Source organism: Lepidochelys kempii, chromosome 11 (genome assembly GCF_965140265.1).
Source record: "Lepidochelys kempii isolate rLepKem1 chromosome 11, rLepKem1.hap2, whole genome shotgun sequence".
NCBI classification, from domain to species: Eukaryota; Metazoa; Chordata; order Testudines; family Cheloniidae; genus Lepidochelys; species Lepidochelys kempii.
In genome coordinates this window covers 79,233,284-79,260,061 of record NC_133266.1, presented here as the reverse complement: position 1 = coordinate 79,260,061, position 26,778 = coordinate 79,233,284, and the positions used below count along the sequence as shown (strand labels likewise).

Below are 26,778 nucleotides of genomic sequence, written 5' to 3'. Positions count from 1 at the left end.
ACAGGTATGCAGATAGGAAGGAGCTATTTGGTGGGTCCCTGCCTTTGCCCAGTTTGGGGGAAATGGAGAGGAAGAGTGGGCAAGGAACAGTGTGCCCCTATCCTGGCCCCTCAGCAGGGAATGGAAGGGAGTGAGTACTTTGAGCAGCCAACCACTAAGGAAGCAGCTGGGAGGAATCCCCGCCAGTTCCCACCCCCACCCCCAAATCCTTCCCAACCCTTCTCTCTCTTTGATCTTATCTGATTTTTCCCCTGCAGCCCAGGTCCCTCACTCTTTTCCTGTCTTCAGGTTCAGAAATAGGAGTTAAGACAGACACGGCTCAAAAAGGGAGAGAGACAAACCACTCTTTTAACCGCTTTAAGTCAGAAACATGCAGAATTTATGTAAGTGCTGAACACTGGCACACTCTACAGAGTTGGAAGTGGTTGAGAGATCTGTAGGCAACACAACATCTCCAGGTGACAGAACTAGATCTTTCATGATCTGATCCATTTCTGTTCCAAGGTCAATGGAAGAGAGGAAAGAGCAACAACTTCATACCAAGGAATTTTTCCCCAGACAAAATAATGGAATGTGCTAACAACTTCACCACACTCATCTTTGACAATGCTCTTTTTGCCTAAACGGTGTACCTTTTGTGGCAAATGACTGACACTACTATGGTGGGTACTGTGCTTTTCCTTAGTATGATGGGTCAGGGTGCCTCCCCTTGCCCCTTTTCTTGGGCATTGTGGGCTCTGTTCGTGCCCCCATGGGGGCGAGGGAGAGGAGCGGGGAAGGGACCCAGGTCCTCCCCCTACTCCAGATCCCAGCCCCTTCAGCTTTGCGGGCTGCTTATCCGCACTCTGGTCTTCTGGTTAACAACAGTACTCCTCCAACTCTAGTCAACTCTCCTTCCCTTCCCTGTCTGACTGAAGTAGGGGGTTTTATTAGGTCTGGGGCAGGGCCTTAATTGGCTCCAGGTGCTCCAATTAACCTGTCATAACCTTTCCCCAGTCCACAGGGAATAAGGCTCTGATCATCCTAGGGCTTATATACCTCCCATCGACCACTCTCCTGCTGCCCTCTGGCCCTGCTGTATCACACTTTTTACAATGACAGGTTATACAGTACACATTTTACACATAAAACATTGACTAAATGGCCTGGGTAGGGACTGTCATCTCTCTGGTCACGCGATCACAGACATGAAGGTCGCTATCTTAAAACAAAAAAACTTCAAATCCAGACTCCAGCGAGAAACTGCTGAATTGGAATTCATTTGCAAATTGGATACTATTAATTTAGGCTTAAATAGAGACTGGGAGTGGCTAAGTCATTATGCAAGGTAGCCTGTTTCCTCTTGTTTTTTCCTACCCCCCTCCCCCCCCAGATGTTCTGGTTTAACTTGGATTTTAACTTGAAGAGTGGTCAGTTTGGATGAGCTATTAACAGCAGGAGAGTGAGTTTGTGTGTGTATGGGGGTGGGGGGGATGTGAGAAAACCTGGATTTGTGCAGGAAATAGCCCAACTTGATTGTCATGCACATTGTATAAAGAGTTGTCACTTTGGATGGGCTATCACCAGCAGGACAGTGAATTTGTGTGGGGGGGTGGAGGGTGAGAAAACCTGGATTTGTGCTGGAAATGGCCCACCTGATGATCACTTTAGATAAGCTATTACCAGCAGGACAGTGGGGTGGGAATAGGTATTGTTTCATATTCTCTGTGTATATATAAAGCCTGCTGCAGTTTCCACGATATGCATCTGAGGAAGTGAGCTGTAGCTCACGAAAGCTTATGCTCTAATAAATTGGTTAGTCTCTAAGGTGCCACAAGTACTCCTTTTCTTTTTGTGAATACAGACTAACACAGCTGTTACTCTGAAAACTGTATGTAAGGGAGCAGTATGACTGCTCAGAGCTCCGGTACGAAACTGTAGAAAAACCTGAGTATCTCTGGATTAAGTTTAGAAGTGTGAGCAACAATAGTGATGTCATGGTGGGAGTCTGCTATAGACCACCAGACCAGGGGGATGAGGTGGATGATGCTTTCTTCCGGCAGCTCGCAGAAGCTACTAGCTCGCACGCCCTGGTTCTCATGGGTGACTTTAATTTTCCTGGTATCTGCTGGGAGAGCAATACAGTGGTGCATAGACAATCCAGGAAGTTTTTGGAAAGCGTAGGGGACAATTTCCTGGTGCAAGTGCTAGAGGAGCCAACTTGGGGGGGAGGGGGAGCTTTTCTTGACCTGCTGCTCACAAACCGGGAAGAATTAGTAGGGGAAGCAAAAGTGGATGGGAATCTGGGAGGCAGTGACCATGAGTTGGTTGAGTTCAGGATCCTGACACAGGGAAGAAAGGTAAGCAGCAGGATACGGACCCTGGACTTCAGGAAAGCAGACTTCGACTCCCTCAGGGAACGGATGGGTAGGATCCCCTGGGGGACTAACATGAAGGGGAAAGGAGTCCAGGAGAGCTGGCTGTATTTCAAGGAATCCCTGTTGAGGTTACAGGGACAAACCATCCTGATGTGTCGAAAGAATAGTAAATATGGCAGGCGACCAGCTTGGCTTAACGGTGAAATCCTAGCGGATCTTAAACATAAAAAAGAAGCTTACAAGAAGTGGAAGGTTGGACATATGACCAGGGAAGAGTATAAAAATATTGCTCGGGGATGCAGGAGTGAAATCAGGAAGGCCAAATCGCACCTGGAGCTGCAGCTAGCGAGAGATGTCAAGAGTAACAAGAAGAGTTTCTTCAGGTATGTTGGCAACAAGAAGAAAGCCAAGGAAAGTGCGGGCCCCTTAATGAATGAGGGAGGCAACCTAGTGACAGAGGATGTGGAAAAAGCTAATGTACTCAATGCTTTTTTTGCCTCTGTCTTCACAAACAAGGTCAGCTCCCAGACTGCTGCGCTGGACATCACAACATGGGGAATAGATGGCCAGCCCTCTGTGGAGAAAGAGGTGGTTAGGGACTATTTAGAAAAGCTGGACGTGCACAAGTCCATGGGGCCGGACAAGTTGCATCCGAGAGTTCTAAAAGAATTGGCGGCTGTGATTGCAGAGCCATTGGCCATTATCTTTGAAAACTCGTGGCGAACAGGGGAAGTCCCGGATGACTGGAAAAAGGCTAATGTAGTGCCAATCTTTAAAAAAGGGAAGAAGGAGAATCCTGGGAACTACAGGCCAGTCAGCCTCACCTCAGTCCCCGGAAAAATCATGGAGCAGGTCCTCAAAGAATCAATCCTGAAGTACTTACATGAGACGAAAGTGATCAGGAACAGTCAGCATGGATTCACCAAGGGAAGGTCATGCCTGACTAATCTAATCGCCTTCTATGATGAGATTACTGGTTCTGTGGATGAAGGGAAAGCAGTGGATGTATTGTTTCTTGACTTTAGCAAAGCTTTTGACACGGTCTCCCACAGTATTCTTGTCAGCAAGTTAAAGAAGTATGGGCTGGCACTATAAGGTGGGTAGAAAGTTGGCTAGATTGTCAGGCTCAACGGGTAGTGATCAATGGCTCCATGTCTAGTTGGCAGCCGGTGTCAAGTGGAGTGCCCCAGGGGTCGGTCCTGGGGCCGGTTTTGTTCATAAATGATCTGGAGGATGGTGTGGATTGCACTCTCAGCAAATTTGCGGATGATACTAAACTGGGAGGAGTGGTAGATACGCTGGAGGGCAGGGATAGGATACAGAGGGACCTAGACAAATTGGAGGATTGGGCCAAAAGAAATCTGATGAGGTTCAATAAGGATAAGTGCAGGGTCCTGCACTTAGGACGGAAGAACCCAATGCACAGCTACAGACTAGGGACCGAATGGCTCGGCAGCAGTTCTGCGGAAAAGGACCTAGGGGTGACAGTGGACGAGAAGCTGGATATGAGTCAGCAGTGTGCCCTTGTTGCCAAGAAGGCCAATGGCGTTTTGGGATGTATAAGTAGGGGCATAGCGAGCTGATCGAGGGACGTGATCGTCCCCCTCTATTCGACATTGGTGAGGCCTCATCTGGAGTACTGTGTCCAGTTTTGGGCCCCACACTACAAGAAGGATGTGGATAAATTGGAGAGAGTCCAGCGAAGGGCAACAAAAATGATTAGGGGTCTGGAACACATGACTTAGGAGAGGCTGAGGGAACTGGGATTGTTTAGTCTGCAGAAGAGAAGAATGAGGGGGGATTTGATAGCTGCTTTCAACTACCTGAGATGTGGTTCCAGAGAGGATGGTTCTAGACTATTCTCAGTGGTAGAAGATGACAGAACAAGGAGTAATGGTCTCAAGTTGCAGTGGGGGAGGTCTAGGTTGGCTATTAGGAAAAACTTTTTCACTAGGAGGGTAGTGAAACACTGGAATGCGTTACCTAGGGAGGTGGTAGAATCTCCTTCCTTAGAGGTTTTTAAGGTCAGGCTTGACAAAGCCCTGGCTGGGATGATTTAACTGGGAATTGGTCCTGCTTCGAGCAGGGGGTTGGACTAGATGACCTTCTGGGGTCCCTTCCAACCCTGATATTCTATGATTCTATGATTCCTGGGCTTGTGGGGTGAAGAGGTTGTGGAAGCAGAGCTACAGACCAGCCGTAGAAACGTGTACATCTATGAACAAATTGTATGGGGAATGCAGTCAAAGGGGTATGACAGGGATCAGCAGCAGTGCCACTTGAAAGTGGTGGAACTTCACCAAGGATACCGTAAGGCCAGAGAGGCCAACAGTAGATCAGGTGCTACTCCATAGACCTCCTGCTTTTACAATGAACTGCATGCCATTCTTGTCAAAGACCTCATCAGCATCCCACAGACTACTGTGGATACCTCAGAAAAGCCAGAGACAAAGACCACTGCAGTGAACAGCAAGGAGGATGCAGAGAGGCTCTAGTAATACTGTGAGCCAGGACCTGTTCAAGATTCCATCACACTCTAGCCAGCCCTTCCAGGTGAGCATGGATAAGCTTGATAAAGGGGAAGGGAACTCTGATAAGTATGTGCATGCATTTTCTCTTAAAACGTTTAAATTTAAAGGTGGTAACCATCCCATCCCCAAGACAAGACAAAAGTATCTAGTTTTCATTGTTTTACTTGTATGAGAAGAAGTAGAGGTACAATAAACAGAGGTAGAGTTGTCATCCTCTTTTCATTTCCCTGTTGGATTAGGTGGTGAGGGAGGGCCATGCAGAGCACTTTATTTATGTACGCAGGAAAGTCCCTTTTATCCTCCTGAGAGCCTCTAAGAAGCAACACTGTTCTACTCACAAGCACAGAGTCTGTGTATAACAAAAGAAAACTTTTATTAAAAAGGAAAGAGAACCCAGAATTCATTTGGGAAGACACCACAACCACAATTCAAAAGCATGTAACCATAAGCATTTGAAATACCCACAGCACAATACATTGGGCAATGTCCTTTGTCTCAGTTTCCCTCTTTGCTTTGTAAAAGTCTGATGGACGAATGTCTCTTTACCACGCCACTCTTTTCCTACACTGCACCCCAAGCATTGTCATTAGTCAGCAAAGACCTCGATTTCAGAGGTGCAGTTACATGGGTCTAGCTCCCACCCCTGAAAAGCGGGTAGGGAGCTGTATCAAGCAATGCATTCCACTGTTATGTTTGCAATGCACTGCAAAGTAAGGCTCAATATGGTATCTCTTAAAAGGGATTAGACGACTTCAGCACTAATCTTAGGGTTTTTTTTAAAAGAAATGAATGGTGCAAAGTAATCTTCATTACTGCACAAAATGGAAAAGTGCAAGTATTTAGGGACCATTCTCCGATACACAGAATACTTTGTAAAAACAGCTACTCAAGTTGTTTTTAACAGCTATATTCTATTATACACAGAAGATATGTCCAAACATACATTCTTTCCCACTCATCCCTGCCTCTGTTATCACTGCTGCTGCTTGCTGCTCACTACCACTTCTGCGATGCTGTGTTCTGAGGGTCCCCCACTTAGTCCAGCTCTTCGTGATTTCACTGGGTAGCAAGAAAACTGTGCTGCTGTCTCTTTGGAGCTCAATCAATAAAAATATTCAAGAATGCACTTATTACTAAGTCTCATACTGCACATGGATTAGAAGGACAATGTCAGGTTTAAAAGCTTTTTATTTACTTACCTATTTTACTAATAATTTTAACCTGTGCAACATTAAATCATAGTTTTAAGACTTCTCACTACTCATAGTATTTACTTTTGCATTTCTATTAGCTTGCACAATGGAAACAAACTAATCAATTTCACTTTTGTTCACTTAGTTCACTTGTTGACTCTCACACACTAGTCATGCGATCTTTTTAAACAAATAACTTCCCTTATGGTTTTGCAAGACATTTTCCCAATGCATTTTTAATCATGAAAACAGTGCAGTTTTGTAAAAACTTGTTTTTACTTAGCTTAAATGTGGACCCAATATTATTTTTAAATGTGGTTCCGAAAATCCTAATGAAAATATTCATCCTACGTGTTCCAGTTAATCTTTGTGCGAACAGCTTCTGAATGAGTAGAGCTGGCTGAACAGCCTTTTGAGTTACAGATTATACAAGATCCAATCAGTGGTGTAGCAGTGGTGTCTTTCATATTAACCCTAGAAACTCAATACTTTAGATAGAAGAAAAGTTTCATTAGAGAAAAATGCAAAGTAAACAGACTTTACGAACACTACATTTTGAGCCAAACAAAAAGCTTTTACAAAACTAACTGAAATGTCACTGATTTCAAAAAATTCATGAAAAGTTTTGTCTTCAATAATCATTTCCCTTCAATTTGCAACCCAAACACTGCAGCATTATGGCAGTAGAGAGAACCAATAAATAAAGTTTACTAGAAACTGACCAAAATTTTCAAGTGTAAAGTTAGGACTCTGAATATTTGATACAGTAGAACTTCAAAGATACGAACACCAGCGTTACAGACTTACCAGTCTACCTGACACCCCAGATCAGCCAGCAGCACAGACCCCAAAAAAAAAGAAAATACTGTACTGCCTTGGGGCTTCAGCCACTGTGGCAGGGGAGGGAGATGTCAGGGCTCCAGGCAGAGGCAGGGGAGCTCGGGACTTCTGACGCTCGGGATCTCTGGGGTTCAGGGCTTTAGACAGGGGAGGAGCACTCGAGCTCGGGGCTTCAGCCTGACAGATCCACTCCCAGTTTTAGCCCAGGGGGGAGGGCGCACCAGGTCTTTAGCTAGGAGAGGAGCACCTGTTTCAACCCCAGCACTCCCCCATAGCTAAAGCTCCGATCCCAGCACCACTCCACCCAGCTGAAACCAGACGCGAAGCCACAGGGCTGAAGCCCCAGGCCCCAGCGCTCCCCCAAGTCTAAAGCCCTGAGCCCTGGCGGCCCCTAGGGTCAGAAGCCCCGACCCCCTCCCACCCTGAGCCCTGACAACACTGTTTCCTCTAAGCTGTGTGCGTGTGCGCGTGCACACAGATCCTAAACACTGCGCGCACAAAAATTTGCACAGAAGAAATTATTTTGTGTACACGGCCTGTCAAAAATTAGAGGGAACACTGCCTGACACCCACCCCAGCCCTGCGGCTGCAGCCCCAACTCCCCTGTGGCTGAGGCCCATAACATCTTGTTCAGAGTTACGGACCATTGCAGAGTTACTGACAACCCCCATTCCCAAGGTGTCCAACACCGAGGTTCTACTGTACCTGAAAGTGGCCCCATTTTGAGATGCTAAGCATCTGCAGCTCCGACTGAATTCAACAGGAATGGGAGCTGCAGGCTCTCAGCACCTCAGCAACCATGCACTTAAATAAGAGCCTACATTGTAGGCAGAGCCACAACAATGCCTGTTATTAAGGTTGCATATAAAAATTTCTATTTTAAACCCCATTTTCAGTTGCTTATAACCACGGCTGTGAGTTTGTCATGGATTCTGTGACTTTCCGTGACTTCTGCAGCAGCCAGTGTGGCGGGCCTGTGGGCCATCTGATCAGCCCCCAGGCTAGCCTCACCGGCTGCTGCTGGGGCAGTCTCAGGGCACCACGCCTCCTGCCCCCAACAGCAGCAGGAGTTTGGGTGTGGGAGGGGGCTCAAGGCTGGAGCGTGGGAGGGGGTGAAGGCTCTGGGCAACGCTTACCTTGGGGGAGCTCCCCAGAAGCGACAACATCCCTTGGCTCCAAGCGGAGGCATGGCCAGGGGGCTCTGTGCACTGCCTCCACCTGCAGGCACTGTCCTTGCAGCTCCCACTGGCCACAGTTCCTGGCCAATGGGAGCTGCGGAGCCAGAGCTCAGGGCAGAGGCAGTACACAGAGCTGCCTGGCCATGTCTCCACCGAGGAGCAGAGGGAGGGGGATGATGCCGCTTCTGGGGAGGCATGGAGCCAGGTAGGGAGCCTGCCAATCCTTTCCCCTCGCCCCCAGCACCAGCAGAGGTCTTGGGCCATGCACGACCACCCCCATCTCCCTCCCCCAAGATGTAGTCAGGGGCATATAGTACTAGTCATGGACAGGTCATGGGCCATGAACTTTTATTGCCTGTAACCTGTCCATGACTTTTACTAAAAATACCTGTGGCTAAAACATATAACTGTCAAGCGGCATGGGCAGAAGTTTTCTATGCCTGGTGTCTGCCTCAGATTAGGTTTTTTCCCCCTCCCTTTTGCTCGAGCTTAAATCAGATCAGCCCTTTGCAAAAATGAGGTTGGCAAAACTACATTAATATAGTGAAAAATAAAAATCAGATAGAAAAGTTAACAGCTTTAGTATACCTGTGGTTTGGAGTAAGTAGCTGAAATTTGGCAGAAGGATTGTCCTAAAATCAGAGATGCCATTTACTTTCCCTGTGAAAGTCTATCCAGATTTGACCTAGTTATAAACCACAGAAAATTGTTCTCACAATTTCAAGACTTCCAAAACAAAAAGCACAAACCTGTGTGAAATTCCGAGTCAGGCATTGCAACTGGTCCCCAAACTCATCACCTATTTTCCACTCACTCTTAAAGCACTCCGATTCTGATTATTCATGCTATCCCTTCCTGAATGAGTGCACTGAGGACATACCTGGATTTTATCAGTGTCCCTAAAAACAACAGATCCAAACTCTCAGCTCATTCCAACCCACATCCCCTTAGAGAGATGAAAGGACAAAGCTGACTTTTGTATTGAAAAATCCCTTGAAAAGAATGACCTTAGAATGGACCACTCCAGAAAGGAAGAAAGGCATAAACATAATCTCCTTAAAACTATATCTGGTTCAACAGGAAAAAAAAATCATTACATGGTTGTCAATCCCCAAAATACATTCAACTTTTTTGCCAAAGCCCCTCAGCACAGAAAAATCATGACTCAAGTGGCAGAAGCAGGATCTCTGAAGGAATTTTTGTAGACCAGATCATAAAGTTCTCTAAAGTGGAACTTCAAATCCTCATCCATCTTTCTGCAAACAGCTCTAATACATAGTATCTCTGCTCTAAGCCTTAGCTCTCACTCTTTCCCTGTTTCTTCTAAGGAAGTAAAGGTCCACAATAGTCTGGAAAGGTATTAGAAAACAAAAGATCCATCAAATCAGCTCCTGGCTTTCTCTGACATCACACCTCTGATTCTACTAGATTCTCTTCCAGATCAATGCTCTTCAGCACAGCTTCCTAGAGTGGCATATTTGGCTCAACCACCCCTCTTTCTCAACAGAGGAGTGGGAGGGCCAAATTTGAGTGCGGCTGCAACCAGATCACAATGCCACTCATTCTAATTTGGTCCAGCCTTCCCTCCAGCAGCCAGGCAAAATATGTCGCCCTAGGCCAATGAGAAGGGGGGCAGCAGATTACCTTGAACAGCCTCTGGCACCAACACCTTTCACTGCTGTCAAGACAGGAAGCAGCTACCAACCTGGGCCAGAGCTGACCACAAAGCGAGCTGCGCCTCAATCCCTGCCTCAGGCCTGCTGCCATTGAGATGACCAGCCTTCAGTGAGACCCCCTACATTCCCTGAAATAGGACTGTCATGTCACATCCCTGCCCACTATGGGATAGGACCAGCCCACTAACCTCCCACAAGCAGTCATTGACTCAGCAAGGAAGTGGAAGCCAAAATGCTGACAACTCCGCCCCATTTTTCTGAAATGATGCCTGGATCCTACAGGAGTCTCCATGGGTTGTCTTCAAAAAGGCTTGCTGGAACTCTCCACTCTTCTCAAATACTTGAGATCCTACTGTACACATACCTGGCACCCCATATGTTACAGTTGACTCAGGTATTTCTATCACTGCATGGAGTGATATTGTTTGTGATAAGGTCATAGTTGCTGATACCATTGTAACAAAATTGTCCCAGAAAATTAAATAAAATAGCAGTTACATGTGGCAGTGTAGATTTTAGACCCTTCTCTAAAAACTGGATTCCAAAACGCCTTGTTCTTGTCAGTTATTGGGTCTGAGACTCAGAGCTAGCTCCTGCAAACTACAAAAACCTCAATCCTGCACACAAACCTCTTTTACTGATTAAAAAACTAAAATCATGAAACTAAATATTAATATTTTCACCATCTTCTAAAATGAATTTAATTAGTTTCTGATTTCCAAATATTCAAGTCCACCATTTATATAAAATCCTTAAAATGCAAAAGAATATTAATAATATATTCTAACAGAAGGGAAAAAATGCATTCTTTGTTATTAAAAGATAGGTAACAGCCAAGAAATAGCCACATTCAATGTAGGTACAAAAGAAACTGTGGTTTTAAAAAGTAATTTAAGCTTCCTCATGTGATCATTTTTTAAAAGGTCCTTTATAGTATGCTATAAATTTCAATTTCACATTGAAAAGGGCCTCTACAACCAAATATAACTAAAACCAAATGTAACATTAGTACCTAACCTTAAGCACCAAAATCCGTATTTCGGCCCCATTCATCCACTGTCTTCAGTAGAAGTTGTTGAAACAACACCTGTGAATATCAAGCCATCTGTGTGCCCAAGATAAAGGTTTTGGCCTAGAATTTTTTCTTTAGCTTATTACTATTGGCACCAAATGCCTTGGGACATCATATACAGATGTGCTTATAGTATATAGCCTTATTGGTACATTCTCCGTATTACAATTCCAAAACTTCCAAAATCAGGTCAGATACCTAAAATATGAGATTAAAAAAAAATCTTATGACTTTGAGGAAAAAAAACTAAATGATGTTTAACTTTGTACATTAACCATGTTTAACTTTGACTCCTTTGCAGGAGCTCTCGCTAGAGGTTGTGAAGGATGGATGTCTTGATGACTACCTATTCTGTTCATGCCCTCTGGGGCACCTGGCATTGGCCACCGTCGGAAGACATAAGAACAGCCATACTGGGTCAGACCAAAGGTCCATCTAGCCCAGTATCCTGTCTTCTGACAGTAGCCAAAGACAAGCTACTGGGCTAGATGGACCTTTGGTCTGACCCAGTATAGCCGTTCTTATGTAGAATTCTCTGGCCAGCTTACAGATCTCGTAGTGCTGGGCACTGTACAAACACAGAGTACGAGACAGTTCCTGCTCTGAAGAGCTTAGAATCTAGTGCAAAGTGTAGTTAGTTATGTGGGAGTTGGACACAGGAAACACAAACTCATTTCATACATGGGCTACCAAAAATCCATTAGATAAGGACAATTCATCCTGATTGAACTCGGCAGGATTCAAAACTGGTGACATACAGGCAAAAGCCTCTACAGTTCATTAGCAAAGCTTTAAGACATCCACTCCCCATAATTGTTAATGTTACATCTTTGAGAATGACGCTTGTTTTTGAAAGATAAGCTTACCAAAACAATTTCTCAGCCTGCTCCAGAAACAGACTGTGATATTGTAGTTACAGATAGCATAACTAAATGCAACAATGCCCCTATTTTGGTAAACTCTGGGGAACAAACTCAGGACCTATAGATGTAAAAGCATGAACCTCTACCACTTCACCTGAAGAATCAGATCTCTTGTCTTAGATAACATGTAAAGGTTTATCTGGTAAAGGCACAGTGCCACACTATGTTAGCATGTGCTACAGATTCACCCAGTCTCAAAGACTGTGTGGTAAAGTAGATAAAAATTTACTCTGTTATATTAGAAACTGGGGTTCTATTCCCAACTGTGTCTGTAGTGACCTTTCAGAGTAACAGCCGTGTTAGTCTGTATTCGCAAAAAGAAAAGGAGTACTTGTGGCACCTTAGAGACTAACCAATTTATTTGAGCATAAGCTTTCGTGAGCTACAGCTCACTTCATCGGATGCATACTGTGGAAAATACAGAAGATGTATTAACATTAAGATATAAGAACATCTTCATCGGATGCATACTGTGGAAAATACAGAAGATGTTCTTATATCTTAATGTTAATACATCTTCTGTATTTTCCACAGTATGCATCCGATGAAGTGAGCTGTAGCTCACGAAAGCTTATGCTCAAATAAACTGGTTAGTTTCTAAGGTGCCACAAGTACTCCTTTTCTTTTTGTAGTGATCTTGTGCAAGCTCTCAGCTATCTTACCTCTGAAATAGGCAAATTACAGTTATACCCTCAAGACAGCAGTTTGAGCTATATTCTCATAAGGGTATACAAAAATATTAACATCAGCCCATGGAAGAACTGGGACTAGAACTCATGATGTCTGGGTTTGCAGGGAATTGTTGGAGAAGTCTCTCACAACCTGGTTTTCTTTCCCAAAATTGTGAGGCCAGAGCTTCTCATCATGGCAAGACTGTTTACAACAGAGGCTACATCATATTACTCATCATAAAAATCGCAAAAGTCTGCAACAGTGTGTAAGTAGCATTCCAAAAGTATCAACTGTCATTCAAGACATGACTGTTTACGTAAAAGATTTATTACACAGGAGGCCTGCATATTTTTAGAGGTAGCTAGCACTACAAGTGAGCATTAGATAAACAATTAGTTTTAAAAAGCTATTTTGTCATTAATTATTCTAAACATGTCCTGCTTCCCAAACATTGGCCTGCTTCCATCCCCAGAAGTGTAGCCAGCTCCCATATTGACACTACAGCCTGGCACATGACACATTTTACATCTACAGTAGAACCTCAGAGTTATGAACACCTCAGGAATGGAGGTGGTGAGTTATGAATATTTCAGAGTTACACAGTCTAAACAAAACGTTATGGTTGTTCTTTCAAAAGTTTACCCCTGAACAAGGACTCAATACAGCTTTGAAACTTTACTATGCAGAAGAAAAATGCACCTTTTAACCATCTTAACTGAAAGGAAACAAGTACAGAAAAAGTTTCCTTACTTTATCAAATTTTTTTTTTAAACTTTCCCTTTTTTTTAGTATTTTATGTTTAACACAGTACTGTACTGCAGTGGTGAGTTGGAGCCGGTTCGCGTGAACCGGTTGTTAAATTTTGAAGCACTTTTAAAACCGGTTGTTAAAAATAGTTATGAAAACAAATGTTATAAAATGATCTTAAAATCGAATAATCTTATAAAACAGTGTAGAAAATAATACGGCAGGGGTTGGCAACTGGCGGCATGCAAGCCAATTTTTACTGACACACTGCTGCCACACCGCTGGCCCCACTCAGCCTGCTGCCTGCCTGGGTGAATGGAACTGAGTGGATCCGGCAACCGGGCCCACAGCTGGCAGGAGCCAGCAGACGGAACCCCAGACCGGCGGCCGCCGGCCCCGCGCAGCCCACCGCCGGCCCCGCGCAGCCCACCGCCGGCCCCGCGCAGCCCACCGCCGGCCCCGCGCAGCCCACCGCCGGTCTGGAGTTCCAGCTGCTGGCCTCTTCCCAGCTGGGGTCCCAGCCATTGGCCCCGCTCATCCCGCTGCTGGCCTGGGTGAACGGAGCCCCCAGCCAGCAGCAGGCTGAGCGGGGCCGGCGGCCAGGACCCCAGCTGGCAGGAACTGGTGGACTGAACCCCAGACCGGAGGCAGGTGAGCCACTGCCAGTCTGGGGTTCTGTCCGCCACCCCACTCAGCCCACTGATGGTCTGGGGTTCCGGCTGACAGCCCCTTGCCAGCCGGGGTCCTGGCCATCAGCCCCGCTCAGCCTGCTGCTGACCTGGAATACCAGGCACCAGCCCCGCTTACCTCGCTGCTGGTCCGGGGTTCCAGTCACCTGGCCGCCAGCCCCGCTTAGGCCGCTGCCAGTCTGGGGTTCCACTGGGGGCTCTTGTCAATGTAAAATTTATAACTGGCATGGGAAACCTTACATTAATGAAGACTTGGCACGCCACTTCTCAAAAGTTGCCGACCCCTGTAATATGGTATATAAAATAAACTTCAAATGCAAAGGGATGCACAATTCTAGCCGTTAAAGAGCCGTTTCTACAACAGATAGGTCAAGATTTATGTTGCTACATGCATGCGCATGTAATGTCGTCACAGGCTGCAACTCAGTTGCATCCAAGTTCGTCCTGACGCGAGACAAACGTCTAGTTTATTATTTTATTAACAGGGATCGCACTTGCCTCGTTCGTGCACTTGCTCAACTGTTTTCTATCCGATTCAACAAGACCAGTGAGTTATAGTCGGTCTGTTTGTTTCTAGTAAATTGCGCGTGATATTTCAGTGTGTAATACTAACTGCACTGTTATTCGAAGATTAAAGTTTTCTATTCAATATTATTTACCCTTCATAATGAAACGCCAGAAAAGCATTAGTGATTGGTTTTCCAATAAAATGACAAAGGTCAGCTCCCAGACTACTGCACTGGGGAGCACAGCATGGGGAGGAGGTGACCAGCCCTCTGTGGAGAAAGAAGTGGTTCGGGACTATTTAGAAATGCTGGACGAGCACAAGTCCATGGGGCCGGATGCACTGCATCCGGGAGTGCTAAAGGAGTTGGCAGATGTGATTGCAGAGCCATTGGCCATTATCTTGGAAAACTCATGGCGATCAGGGGAAGTCCCGGACAACTGGAAAAAGGCTAATGTAATGCCCATCTTTAAAAAAGGGAAGGAGGATCCTGGGAACTACAGGCCAGTCGGCCTCACCTCAGTCCATGGAAAAATCATGGAGCAGGTCCTCAAGGAATCAATCCTGAAGCACTCAGAGGAGAGGAAAGTGATCAGGAATAGTCAGCATGGATTCATCAAGGGAAAGTCATGCCTGACTAATCTAATTGCCTTCTATGACAAGATAACTGGCTCTGTGGATGAGGGGAAAGTGGTGGATGTGTTGTTCCTTGACTTTAGCAAAGCTTTTGACACGGTCTCCCACAATATTCTTGCCAGCAAGTTAAAGAAGTATGGGGGGAATGAATGGACTATCAGGTGGACAGAAAGTTGGCTAGATTGTCGGGCTCAATGGGTAGTGATCAATGGCTCCATGTCTAGTTGGCAGCCAGTATAAAGTGGAGTGCCCCAAGGGTCAGTCCTCAGGCTGGTTTTGTTCAATATCTTCATAAATGATCTGGAGGATGGTGTGGATTGCACCCTCAGCAAGTTTGCAGATGACACTAAACTGGGAGGAGAGGTAGATACGCTGGAGAGTAGGGATAGGATACAGAGGGACCTAGACAAATTAGAGGATTGGGCCAAAAGAAATCCGATGAGGTTCAACAAGGATAAGTGCAGAGACCTGCACTTAGGATGGAAGAATCCCATGCACCGCTACAGACTAGGGACCGAATGGCTAGGCAGCAGTTCTGCAGAAAAGGACCTAGGGGTTACAGTGGATGAGAATCTGGATATGAGTCAACAGTGTGCCCTTGTTGCCAAGAAGCCCAATGGCATTTTGGGATCTATAAGTAGGGGCACTGCCAGCAGATCGAGGGACGTGATCGTTCCCCTCTATTCTACATTGGTGAGGCCTCATCTGGAGTACTGTGTCCAGTTTTGGGCCCCACACTACAAGAAGGATGTGGAAAAATTGGAAAGAGTCCAGCGGAGGACAACGAAAATGATTAGGGGACTGGAACACATGACTTATGAGGAGAGGCTGAGGGAACTGGGATTGTTTAGTCTGCAGAAGAGAAGAATGAGGGGGGATTTGATAGCTGCTTTCAACTACCTGAAAGAGGGTTCCAAAGACGATAGCTCTAGACTGTTCTCAGTGGTAGCTGATGACAGAACAAGGAGTAATGGTCTCAAGTTGCAGTGGGGGAGGTATAGGTTGGATATTAGGAAAAACTTTTTCACTAGGAGGGTGGTGAAACACTGGAATGCGTTACCTCGGGAGGTGGTGGAATCTCCTTCCTTTGAGGTTTTTAAGGTCAGCCTTGACAAAGCCCTGGCTGGGATGATTTAGTTGGGGATTGCTCCTGCTTTGAGCAGGGGGTTGGACTAGATGACCTCCTGAGGTCCCTTCCAACCCCAATATTCTATGATTAGTCAGTAGTTCTAGTAGTGAAAATAATTATTTAAATACTGAAAACACCGATGACAATTTTGGTGATGAAAATACCTTAAATGTTGAATCATCTGAAAATGTGTCTGCAACGGAAGAGGATTTACATGATTGTGAAAATGTAGTACCTAATTGTTGGACTGCCAAGCAGCACAATATTTTTTTAAAGAAATATAATGGCTTGATAATTGAAGGCAAAAAACTTGGCTGTTTCCACTGTGCAAATATGTCACATTTGAGGGTCATTGAAGGAAAATCTTTACACATTTCTTCAGAATGGCAAAAGTGTACTATTAAAGCATCTGGAACAGATAAAGTTCAGCAAGCTTCATTAGGGAAAAAAAGAAGGAACGTTTGGAATCAAGCTCTCATTTGAGAGTTATAAATATTTTCAATGAATCTAAAAAAAGAAACTCTCACTATAGTGATTGATAAACTTACTGAACAAAATATTGCAATAACCAGCAAAATTTTCAACATAGTTTACAGCTTAGTAAAAAGAAACCGATCAATATCGGATATGGAGGATGAAGTGGAGCTACAAATTAAGAATGAAACCGATTTAGGGAATGGCCTACATTCTCGATTTTCAGCCATCAGAATCGTAGAGCATATTGCTGAATTAATAAGAAAACAAATTTTTAGTAAAATCATCTAAAACAATTCAAAGATTTGTATTATTATTGAATAAGCTTCTACAATTTCAAGTAAAACTGTGCTTGTAAGTCTTATAAAATGTGAATTACAAGATTCTTCAAAAGCAGAAAATATTTATAATGTTTTGAGAAATATATTAACTGATACAGGACTTGACACAGAATATTTAAAGAAAAATTTAATCGGATTTTGTTCTGATGGCGCAAGCACCATGCTTGGACATAAATCTGGAGTTGCTACAAGACTGCTTCAAGATTTTTCCAAACATTATAATTTGGCATTGTTTGAATCACCAGCTACAACTGGCTTTGGATGATGCTATAAATGATATCAATAAATAAGCCATTATCAAGATTTTTTGGACAAGATTTAGGCAATTTTTCATCAGTCAAATAAAAGACAGTTTGAACTTAAACAAGTTTCTGAAGAACTATATATTGAAATCATCAAAATAGGCAGTGTTTTTGGTCCACGATGGGCTTCTTGTAGCCTTAGAGCTGTCAAAGTGGTCTGGAGAGCTTATCCAGCTCTTTTATTTATTTTTCCAAAAATAAGACATTTTCTGGCATGGAAAAAAGATTGAAAAACAAAATTTTTAAAAGACTTGGCATTAACATTTCGATTGACATTTTGGATGAACTTGCATGATTATCAAATGCACTGCAGGCGAGACAACTGAGTTTAACAAAGGCAGATAAGCTAATCAAACGAACAATTGATTTTTTCATACAATTAAAAGATAGTTTTAGTATATAAGAAAATAAAATTAATGAAATGATAGAAAGTGATGCTTTTAAATGTATAGAGTTTGAAGATAATGTAAGGTTTAAATCACTGCCATGAGACAAAGTAATAGAGTGTATTATTTAAAAAATGAAGGCAAGATTAGTAAACGAAAATCACATTAAATATAAAGAAGATAATTTAGGTCATTCTAGTAATACACCTAAAACAGTTGAATTATTCAATGTTATGGATCCCATTTCATGGAATATTGAAGAAGTCAGGTTACTTTAGAAATCAGGAGAAGAAAAAGTGCATGAATTAAATAAATTCATAAAATGTGTAGTTGATGTAAAGGATTTTAAAAAATCTTCCTGATCTGGAAACAATAAGGAAAGCAAAGCAAATTATGAACACAATTGCAATTAGTTCTGCAGAAGCAGAAAGAGCTTTTTCATTGATGAATATTATTTTTAGTAATAAAAGGGCGAATTTAACAATTAAACGTATCTCAAGCTTTATGACCATCTATTTGTTGGGAAAACCACTAAGTTCTTGGAACCCAATACCATATGTTAAAGCATGGATGAGAAGTCATCGATCCACATTAGATACCAGAGTTTGTGTATCCAACACGAAAGATTATGGAGAAGATCAAGAAGCCATTTGGAAATTACTACCTAATTAGTAATAAATAATGTACTTAAATATTCTTTAAAATATTGCTTGTTGCATTGTATACTTCAACATGAATATATTACACTTTTTATTTTTAACAACTTAAGTAGTTCACAGGTAATATTTTAAAAATACAAGAATAATAGACATTTCATTCTTAAATATTATTATCGTTTGCTTACTCATACATCTCTTCTTTATATTTTCTTCTTTTCAAATGTATTTTAAATTCGTTTAAGAAAGCAATACTTTGTTTCTATTGTAATAAACGTAAAAAAAATTGTTTTTATTGTTAAGTATGACTCCCAATGACTCAATGCATTGCCATTTCTTATGGAAAAAGGTACAAAAAATACGTACTGTGGCACATCCCTTAAATCATAACTTTTTATAGGGAACCGGTTGTTAAGATTTTGGCAGCTCATCACTGCTGTACTGTATTTTGGGGGGGGGGGGGGTTGTCATCTCTCTGCTGCTGCCTGATTGCATACTTCTGGTTCCAAATAAGGTGTGTGGTTGACTGATCAGTTCGTAACTCTGAGGTTCTACTGTAGAACAGTCTCCTGATGGAAGAAGCAGCAAGGTTTTATACAGAGTCAAACAGCATGGCAAATGTGTTACTGTGTTTTCAAGTAAGCAAAATTGTACCACATACTTAACTCAAACCAATAGGTCCTGTTTACACTAAGAAAAATGGGATCATTTAATTCATTACTGGTAAAACCAACAGCTTGTCTACACTACCTGCCGGATTGGTGGGCAGCGATCGATCCAGCAGGGGTCGATCACATCTAATATAGACGTGATAAATCGACCGCTAAGCGCTCTCCCGTTGACTCCAGTACTCCACCAGAACGAGGAGTGCAAGCAGAGTCAACAGGAGAGCTTCAGCTGTCGACTTACCGCAGTGAAGTTGCGTATCTTAGATCGACCTCGTGCAGTAGTGTAGACAAGCCCTCAATCAGGGGTAGAAGTAGACATTGCTCTGGCATTTTTACCATTATGTCATCTACCTCCTGCTCGGAGCCCCCCAAGCCTCATCTCTATGCTTCTTCAGTAGCCTCAAAGCTAATAGGGAAATTCCAACATGGTGCATGCTAGGTGCATCACATTGGCTCTGGTGCTAGTTGAGCATTCAAAGTTGCTAGCAGAAAAATAAAAAGACTAATTTAGAATCATGTGTGTGGAATGTCTTATCTTTGCTATTTAGCACCTAGCTGAAGAGCTTATGGAAAGCATAGCTCAAAAAACAGTTTTGCTTTTAAAGACTTGATCCAACTTTATGACCGACACTGCTCAAAACGACACATACCTCTGTAACATTTTTGACAAGTTTGAGATGACAAGGTTCCTTCGCTTATAGAAATCAGCTGAATGAAAAATTCTTAAGCAGTGTTCTGTCCAGATCTCAAAGGGGTCAAGCAGGAATGCACAAAAAAGGGAGGATCTACAACAAGCAGCAGCCACTCTTCCACCACCACCCAAGCGCACAACAATCTTCCTCAATCTCTGGAAAAATATATTCAATTAAATGTGCAAAAATTAGCGGCAGCAATCTACAAGAGAGTGTAGGATGCATGCAGCTACAAAGTACTGTGGGATTAGGAACCTGGAAACAAACAGCAGCTCTTTTTGGGGCTATACGTGGGGAAAAAAGGTTGAAAAACTCTGATATATTTAATGTAAATTTGTCATGTAATTTAAAAAAATTAAAAAAAATAAAGAAATGCTCAGGGATGGAAACAGAAGAAGTTCAAATATGGGCAAAAATGATGAAGTGTTAATATGACACCCTGAGCTAACTACTACATGCCGCAATGGAAAGCGATTTGTTTCTAATTACATACATTTAAACACCACTTACAGCAACATTGTGAGGAAAGCCACAAAAAATACTGTTTTGATTCAGTATCTGATACCATCGCAATGGCAGTTTTGACTTCAAATCTTTAAAACATTTCCTATCATCTAAAACTGGTCTGAAGAAAAAGCAGCATCAAACAAATTAGTTTTTATCTGCAACAATAATTAAGTTGACTTATGTTAACTCACTTTAGCTATAGTTCAAAGAATTTTAAAATACAAAAACCCTTCAACAAACAGATTTTACCCAAATTAAAATGTAACAGCTTGGCCTGCCCCAAAAAAAAAAAAAAAAAAATTGTGAAGCCAATTTAAAATCCAACTAGACCCAACCAAATACTCCAGAAATAATGAAACCTAAGTATACACAGGCCAGAGAAACAGATGGCAAAGCCATGCTAGGAAAATCAATGTAGCTTGTTTTAAACAATCAGGGAACAAAGCCATTCGACCTCAAAGAGCAGCCATGGTGCTCTTTATTCTACAGTAATTAATCTATACACACATACAGTTCTCCTCTTCAAAAGAGAACAATATCGAACAGGAGTCCAAGATATTAAAAATGAAATTCTGAAGATTGGCTAGAAATTATTAGAAATGGATACAGCAATTCAGAACCTTTCTAGCAACAGCTCTCTCGATAGCATAAAGTCTGAAAAACTAACAAGGAATAGATCTCAGCTAGTCGCACAGCAACTAACTTCAAGAAGTTATTAAAATATACCTTCTATGAAGTGAATGGTTCAATGATCGGCAATAGTTCATAGAACTTTGCACCTCTAGGTCAGCAGTTCAAATCCAGACGAGACCACTACTTAAGAGTTATCTAATGATCAGGGTGAAGCAATATAAAAATCACTTTTTTTAAAATCATTGATTTAATTGAGGCTGAAGCTTTTTTAAACTAATGTATAATTAACTAAGTATATAAAGACATACTACTGAAAGAGTCCCTTATTTGAGTTTATTGAGCTGCTACAAGAAAAAAAATGAAATACTTACAACTGAAGCCCTGACCCTGCAAACATTTAAGAAGATACGTGATTTTACACACATGATTAGCCCCACTGATTTCAGTGGGGCTATCAATGGGCTTAAAGTTAAATACCTGTATCTGCATAACATTCAGTGCATAACAGGCTAAAATTGTATTTTTATTAAAAACTTCTTAGTGGCACAGAATCTTTGTCACATCATGAAGAACTAGAACTAGTAGCACAAGGCCCACTGACTTCAACCTCAGATGAAGCATAGCCTGGATGATGCAATTCAACTTTCTTGATTTGTAGAAGCCTGATATATCAGCAGGCAATGCTGACTGAAAATACAGCATGGGCTATTTTCTTATCTATTTGCAATTGTTCTCATAACTATGTTAATGAGGCTCTGGACTTCTTTTCCAGCATAGTGAACATTTTAAATGGGATACTTCTTGTAGAAAATACCTCCATGGAAAATATGAAATTCTAGGGAATTAATATACAAAGCCCAGTTTAGCAATTTAAGACTACAAAATGGGAAGAAAGTAAAGAACTAGCAACATGCAAATAAAAATCTGCTTTAATTTAAAAACTGAAGCAAACAATTTTTAAATTAAAAATGGGATGTTTTTAAAATCTTTTTTATCCGCCCAGATTGGTATTTATTAAACATTTTGTGTCAGGCCCCTTGCTGATGTCTAAGGGCTTGTCTACACCTACCAGAGGATCGACGAGCAGTGATCGATGCATCGGCGGTCGATTTAGTGGGTCTAGCGAAGACCTATTAAATCAACTGCAGATCGCTCTCCCATCGACTTCTGTACTCCACTGGATGGAGAAGAGATGGGGGAGTCAACGGGAGAGCATCTCCTGTCGAGATCACGTAGTGTGGACCCCACAGTGAGTAGATCTAAGCTACATCAATTTGAGTTACGCTATTCACATAACTAAAATTGCATAACTTAGATCGAATTTCCCCTGTAGTGTAGACAAGGCCTAAGAGGGCGATCAATGACGGTCCAAGATGACTAATTTGCCCTCTGCACCGTAAGCGTTCCTAGAAATCTCTAGAACAGAATTACAATGTAAATTGGAGAGAATGGGGAAGTTTGTTTTGCACCTGCCATACTTATTTTGCAAAGAAACAGAACACTTTACTGTCTAGTAATAGCTGATATTTGTTAAGTGTTACAGCCGGCTCCATACATTTCACTCTCCCTGTCCAAAAAAGCTTACAAGCTAATCTTTTCAAGACCACTATATTTACTTTGAAAACATGCTAGTTCAGAACATAAAACTCTTCTGTGAGGGTGTAAAGAAGAGCAATTACATTAAGCAATTAATAATTTTAGAATACCACCATGTATATTAGGTAGGACTACAAATATACCTCACTGTAAACTTCTTTCATAACTGAGCATTTAAAAAAGTATCACTAACATGTTAACATACCAGCATAATTCATTTCTTTAACCACAATATTTCAGAAATCAAATGAAAAAATTAATAAGCTGATGCTAGTTAGAATAGACTTTATTCCCTTTTTTAGTAAGGAGTGTCCTTAAGGTTTGTGGACTATCATTTGTAATATATAAAGCAAATTATGCAGCTGGAAGCCAATATGCAGCAGCCTGCTGGTGGCACACTTCAGTTATCCTGAGACATCACAAATTCAGAGCACTCAGTGTAACAATGAATTCCTAATGTAGGTGAAGTTAGTTCTAAAAAACATACTTAACGGTAATAGAAAAGCAGGATATGGTGGACTTATAATAAAAAGACTTTCTTTTCCTCCTTCGCCATGGTACCCTTGTTGGGTTATTTAATTTTCTCCAAAGATTTTATATAGTTTCTTACATCCGCTGACATTCAAACCACATAGTAAACTGTGAATTTGCAGCACTAAACTATTTTAGAATTTTTAGATTACAGAACTGGAAAAGTAGAAACTTAAGGGTTCTTTGACCATTAGCTATGCACAAGTGTAATTAAACATTTAGGTACAACTATCTCAGCCACCAGGAGAACATAAATTTGTTAATAACTAAAATGTTGTGATGCTCTCACCCCTTGTGGGCCACTCCAAAAGAAATATTCTATACACCAATGAAATTCTGAAATTACAAGTAATTTAAGGAATTTATTTTATTTAGCCCAGTGCTCAAATACCTTAATCGCGTTTCAAATTGCATAGCATAAATCTTTCTTGGTAGTCCAGGTTTTCAGTTCTGTAATTAGTTAAACCACATGCCCCCATCACCAACTACTCTACAGGGAATTGTGCTTCTCTTTACATCACTATTGTCTGCTGGTTGAGATGTATGTGTGTGTCTGCATCTTCTTCAGTCAGCCCCCCAATCCCTCTCTAATTGTTGCTCTTTACAGACAGGACCCCTCAATTCTACTAGTTTCTTGAACTTGAGTTTGTTAGAGTAATACCACTCTGAGGGCTTGTCTACGCCACGCAGCTTTTAGTGACAAGGCTGTGTCGACACATCCTTGTTGCTAAAAGTCAGCGTGCGTAAACGCTCTTTTTCGGTACTTTGTCTGCATTTTTGCCAACAAAATACTTTCAACCCCACGAGCAACATTAGCTTTGTCGGCAGGAGAGCGCTCCTGGCGACAAAGCCCCGTTCGCACTGCCACTCGCGTCGGCAAAACTTTTGTCCTTCGTGGGGGGACTTTTTAACTACCCATGAAAGACAAAAGTTTTGTTGACAGTGTCTATGCATAAACAACCCTAAATAAATCTACAGTTAGGAAATGCAAGAACGAACTGCTGAAAAAAATACATTTTAAAGTGGAATCCCCTCACCTTACCCACTCCCTAAGACCATTGCACCATAGAAGATTAAGCATGAAAATATTGTACTCACACATCAATGAACTACATTTAAAGATCAGATGATCCTGGTCAGTTTTTATAGTGTTTCATCAACTTTTTTAAAAGGATAAATTTTAAAAGGTAATTTTAGTGAACATGGAGTACTTTAAAGCCATTTTGAGCCTTTGTCTTTGAATCGGTGTTCTAAATGTGACTGAACGATACTATTTTCTAATCCCAAATCAGAGGCATTGGTTGCATGTTAGGTTCCTAAACTGCATTTTAGTTAAGCATCAAGAAACCAAAACCAAAACCTCCAGCTTTAGCTATCAATATGTTGAGTGGCGAGAAGTGAGTAGACTTACACAACTGATTTTAAAGGCAATTACCGAGGATATGAATTGCCAGAACAAAATACACGTTGCGTTTTAACTCGGCAGAGCACGAAGACAGACGCGAGGGACTTTAGGTAGCTAGAAACGGACCCTCTGAAGAGTCTTCCCTGCATCTGCCCACAGCCACAGCAAAGCCGGCTAGCGACCCCTCACACATATGGACTGAAAATCGCCAGCGGTCTTTGGGCCTAATCTTGTCTGAACTCCCTGCAGAGAGAGAGAGCGAGCGAGAGACCCAACCCCGGCCCCGGGCCCCCAGCCCCGGCCCCCCAACCCCGGCCCCGGCCCCCAGCGCGGTGCCCCGGCCCCCAGCGCGCCCCAGCAAACCTGCGCTACGGATTCAGCAAGTCGCAGCCTCGCCCGCCCCAAACATGCCGGGGATGCAGGCGGCTTCCTCAGCGCCTCTGCCTCCAGCCAGTCCCGCTCCCCGGACACCGCGCCCGGGCGAGGGGAGCCCGGGGGGGGGGGGGGGGGGGGGCCGCGGCGGGCTTGTGACCCGAGTCCCCCCGCCCCGGCCCCGCCACCCGCCGCGGGTCCAGCGAAACAGGACGTCGCCCTGCCCCGGGGCCGGCCCCCGCCGCCGGCACCCCGAGCCCGCCCCGCCGCCGGCACCCCCGCCCCGAGCGCTCCGCAGCCTCCGGCGGGCCGGCGCAGCCCGGGGACGGAGCGTCAGGACCTGGACAGGTCCCGGCGGGGCGGGGCGGTCCCTCGAGCCGCGGCGAGCCCCGCCGGGGCCGCCCCTCACCTGGCCGCGGGTCCTGCGGCTCCCCCCGCCCCCCCGCTCACCAGCGGGCGGCGGCCGCCTCGCGCTCCCCTCAGCCGACACTGAGCGCGGGCGGCGGCGGGCAACGGCGCTGCTCGGCTCAGGCCGACCGGCCCCGCGCGCACGCGCGCTGCTCCACGGCCCCTGCAGGCGCGAGCCCGCCAACGCGTTCACGCGCCTCTCGCGCCAGCCGGGGCCGCGGGCTGAAGGGGCCGCAGGAGGCGAGGGGCGGGCCTTGGCGCGCGCGCGACGCAGACAGAGAGGCCGCCGGGCGGCCCCGCGGGGGAGGAGTCAGAGGAACCACCCCGGCCGCTGATTGGTGGGCGGGGCGGCGCCGTGCACGCGCCTCTGCTCCCCGCCCGGGATCCGCAGCGTGGCGCGTGCCCTCGCGCGAGGGGGGCGGGGGCTGGGCGGCAGGTGCAGGGCGCGGGTCGGGGGCCGCTCCGGGGGCGGCGGCGGCGCTGCGTGGCCCGGCCCGGCCCGGCCCGGCCCGGGGACGGAGCGCGGGAGGCCACAGGGTTACGTGTCCCTGGGGGGGAGCCTGAGGAGACCCAGGCCCCTGCGCTGGCCGGGAAACGAGCGAGCCCCGGCGCTGCAGAGCACGTTGGAGGCCCCCGGGGTCACCGGCCCCCGGCCCGGGGGGAAGAGCCCTCCCCCGGCCCCCGAGCCAGCGAACCCGCCACGCACCTGCCGGAGGGAGTCCCGCACCCTGGCCCGCGCCGCCCCGTGTCCCGCCTCCAGCTGCGCCCCGCCCTGGCGCCTCCGAGTCAAGGGGCTACATCAAAGTGCGTGGGGGTGGGGAGCCCCCTCCCTGCCCCCAGCAGCGGGCCCGCGGGAGCACGAGGTCCTGGGAACATAGGACAGACTGGAAGGGAGCTCCAGGCCTGCTAAGCCCTGCTGACACTGGTCACTGCGAGCAACCACATCATCCCTTCCCAGTCGCAAATTTGTCACCCTCTCTCTCAGACCCTGTACCCTCTCTCTCCTAAAACTAACTAAGTTGTTTGCCCCCCCCCCCCGAGGGGAGTGAGCCCCTCGTCCCGCACCATCTGGGTAAAAGAAAAGGGTCCAGGCATCTTTCTTGGTAGCAACTGGGAGACACTGTTCCCCCAAATAGGGGGAGGCCTCCAGGTGAAGTATGGGGCATGTAACTTTCATCAGCAAGCATTTTAGCCATTGTTGGTTCCAAAATCAAGACCCTTACTTGCAATAAGTTTGCTTTGACCTTGCTCTGTTATACCATAAATAATTGACTCTCTAGGTCATTGCACCAGTTAACTGTTCAGATCCATCTGGTTCAGGCCAGGTCTATACTAAGAGTGCTATGCTGTACCAGCTAGACCAGTATACTGCCCTGCTCCTACTGCAGATGCAGTTTTGCTGGTATCCATATTACAGGCTCTTGCTGGCACAGCTACTGATCGCATAAATCACATCTCATTATACCCCTGACCAATATAGCTATGTGAGCAAGAATTTCTAGTGTAGACCTGGCCTTAGCTTTATTATGTTGGTCTGTAGCACAATGGTCAGTGGTCTCAGATGGCAGCTAGTTTCTTGTAAAGAAAACGAGCCTTTCCCAAGTGCCATTCTTGTATGGATCATCATACCCTTGAGATTTCTGAGTGACTTTGTCTAGT

General features: G+C 44.5%; 1 protein-coding gene and 1 pseudogene across 10 annotated transcripts in view; one reads left to right on the top strand and one right to left on the bottom strand.

Moving 5' to 3' along the window:
- The window catches only part of ADARB1 (adenosine deaminase RNA specific B1), a 225,157-nt gene extending 199,871 nt beyond the window's left edge, over nucleotides 1-25,286 (bottom strand). For 7 of the 10 annotated variants that reach the window (XR_012154404.1, XM_073306973.1, XM_073306975.1 and 4 more), the window contains exon 1: nucleotides 25,162-25,250. The gene's annotated coding sequence lies outside the window, so the exon portion shown is untranslated. Of the gene's footprint in view, nucleotides 1-25,120 lie in introns of all 10 variants that reach the window. The other 3 variants (XM_073306981.1, XM_073306982.1, XM_073306980.1) reach the window with 2 other exon arrangements.
- LOC140895276 (E3 SUMO-protein ligase KIAA1586-like) lies at nucleotides 16,650-25,454 on the top strand (annotated as a pseudogene).
- The last annotated feature ends 1,324 nt before the right edge of the window (nucleotides 25,455-26,778 follow it).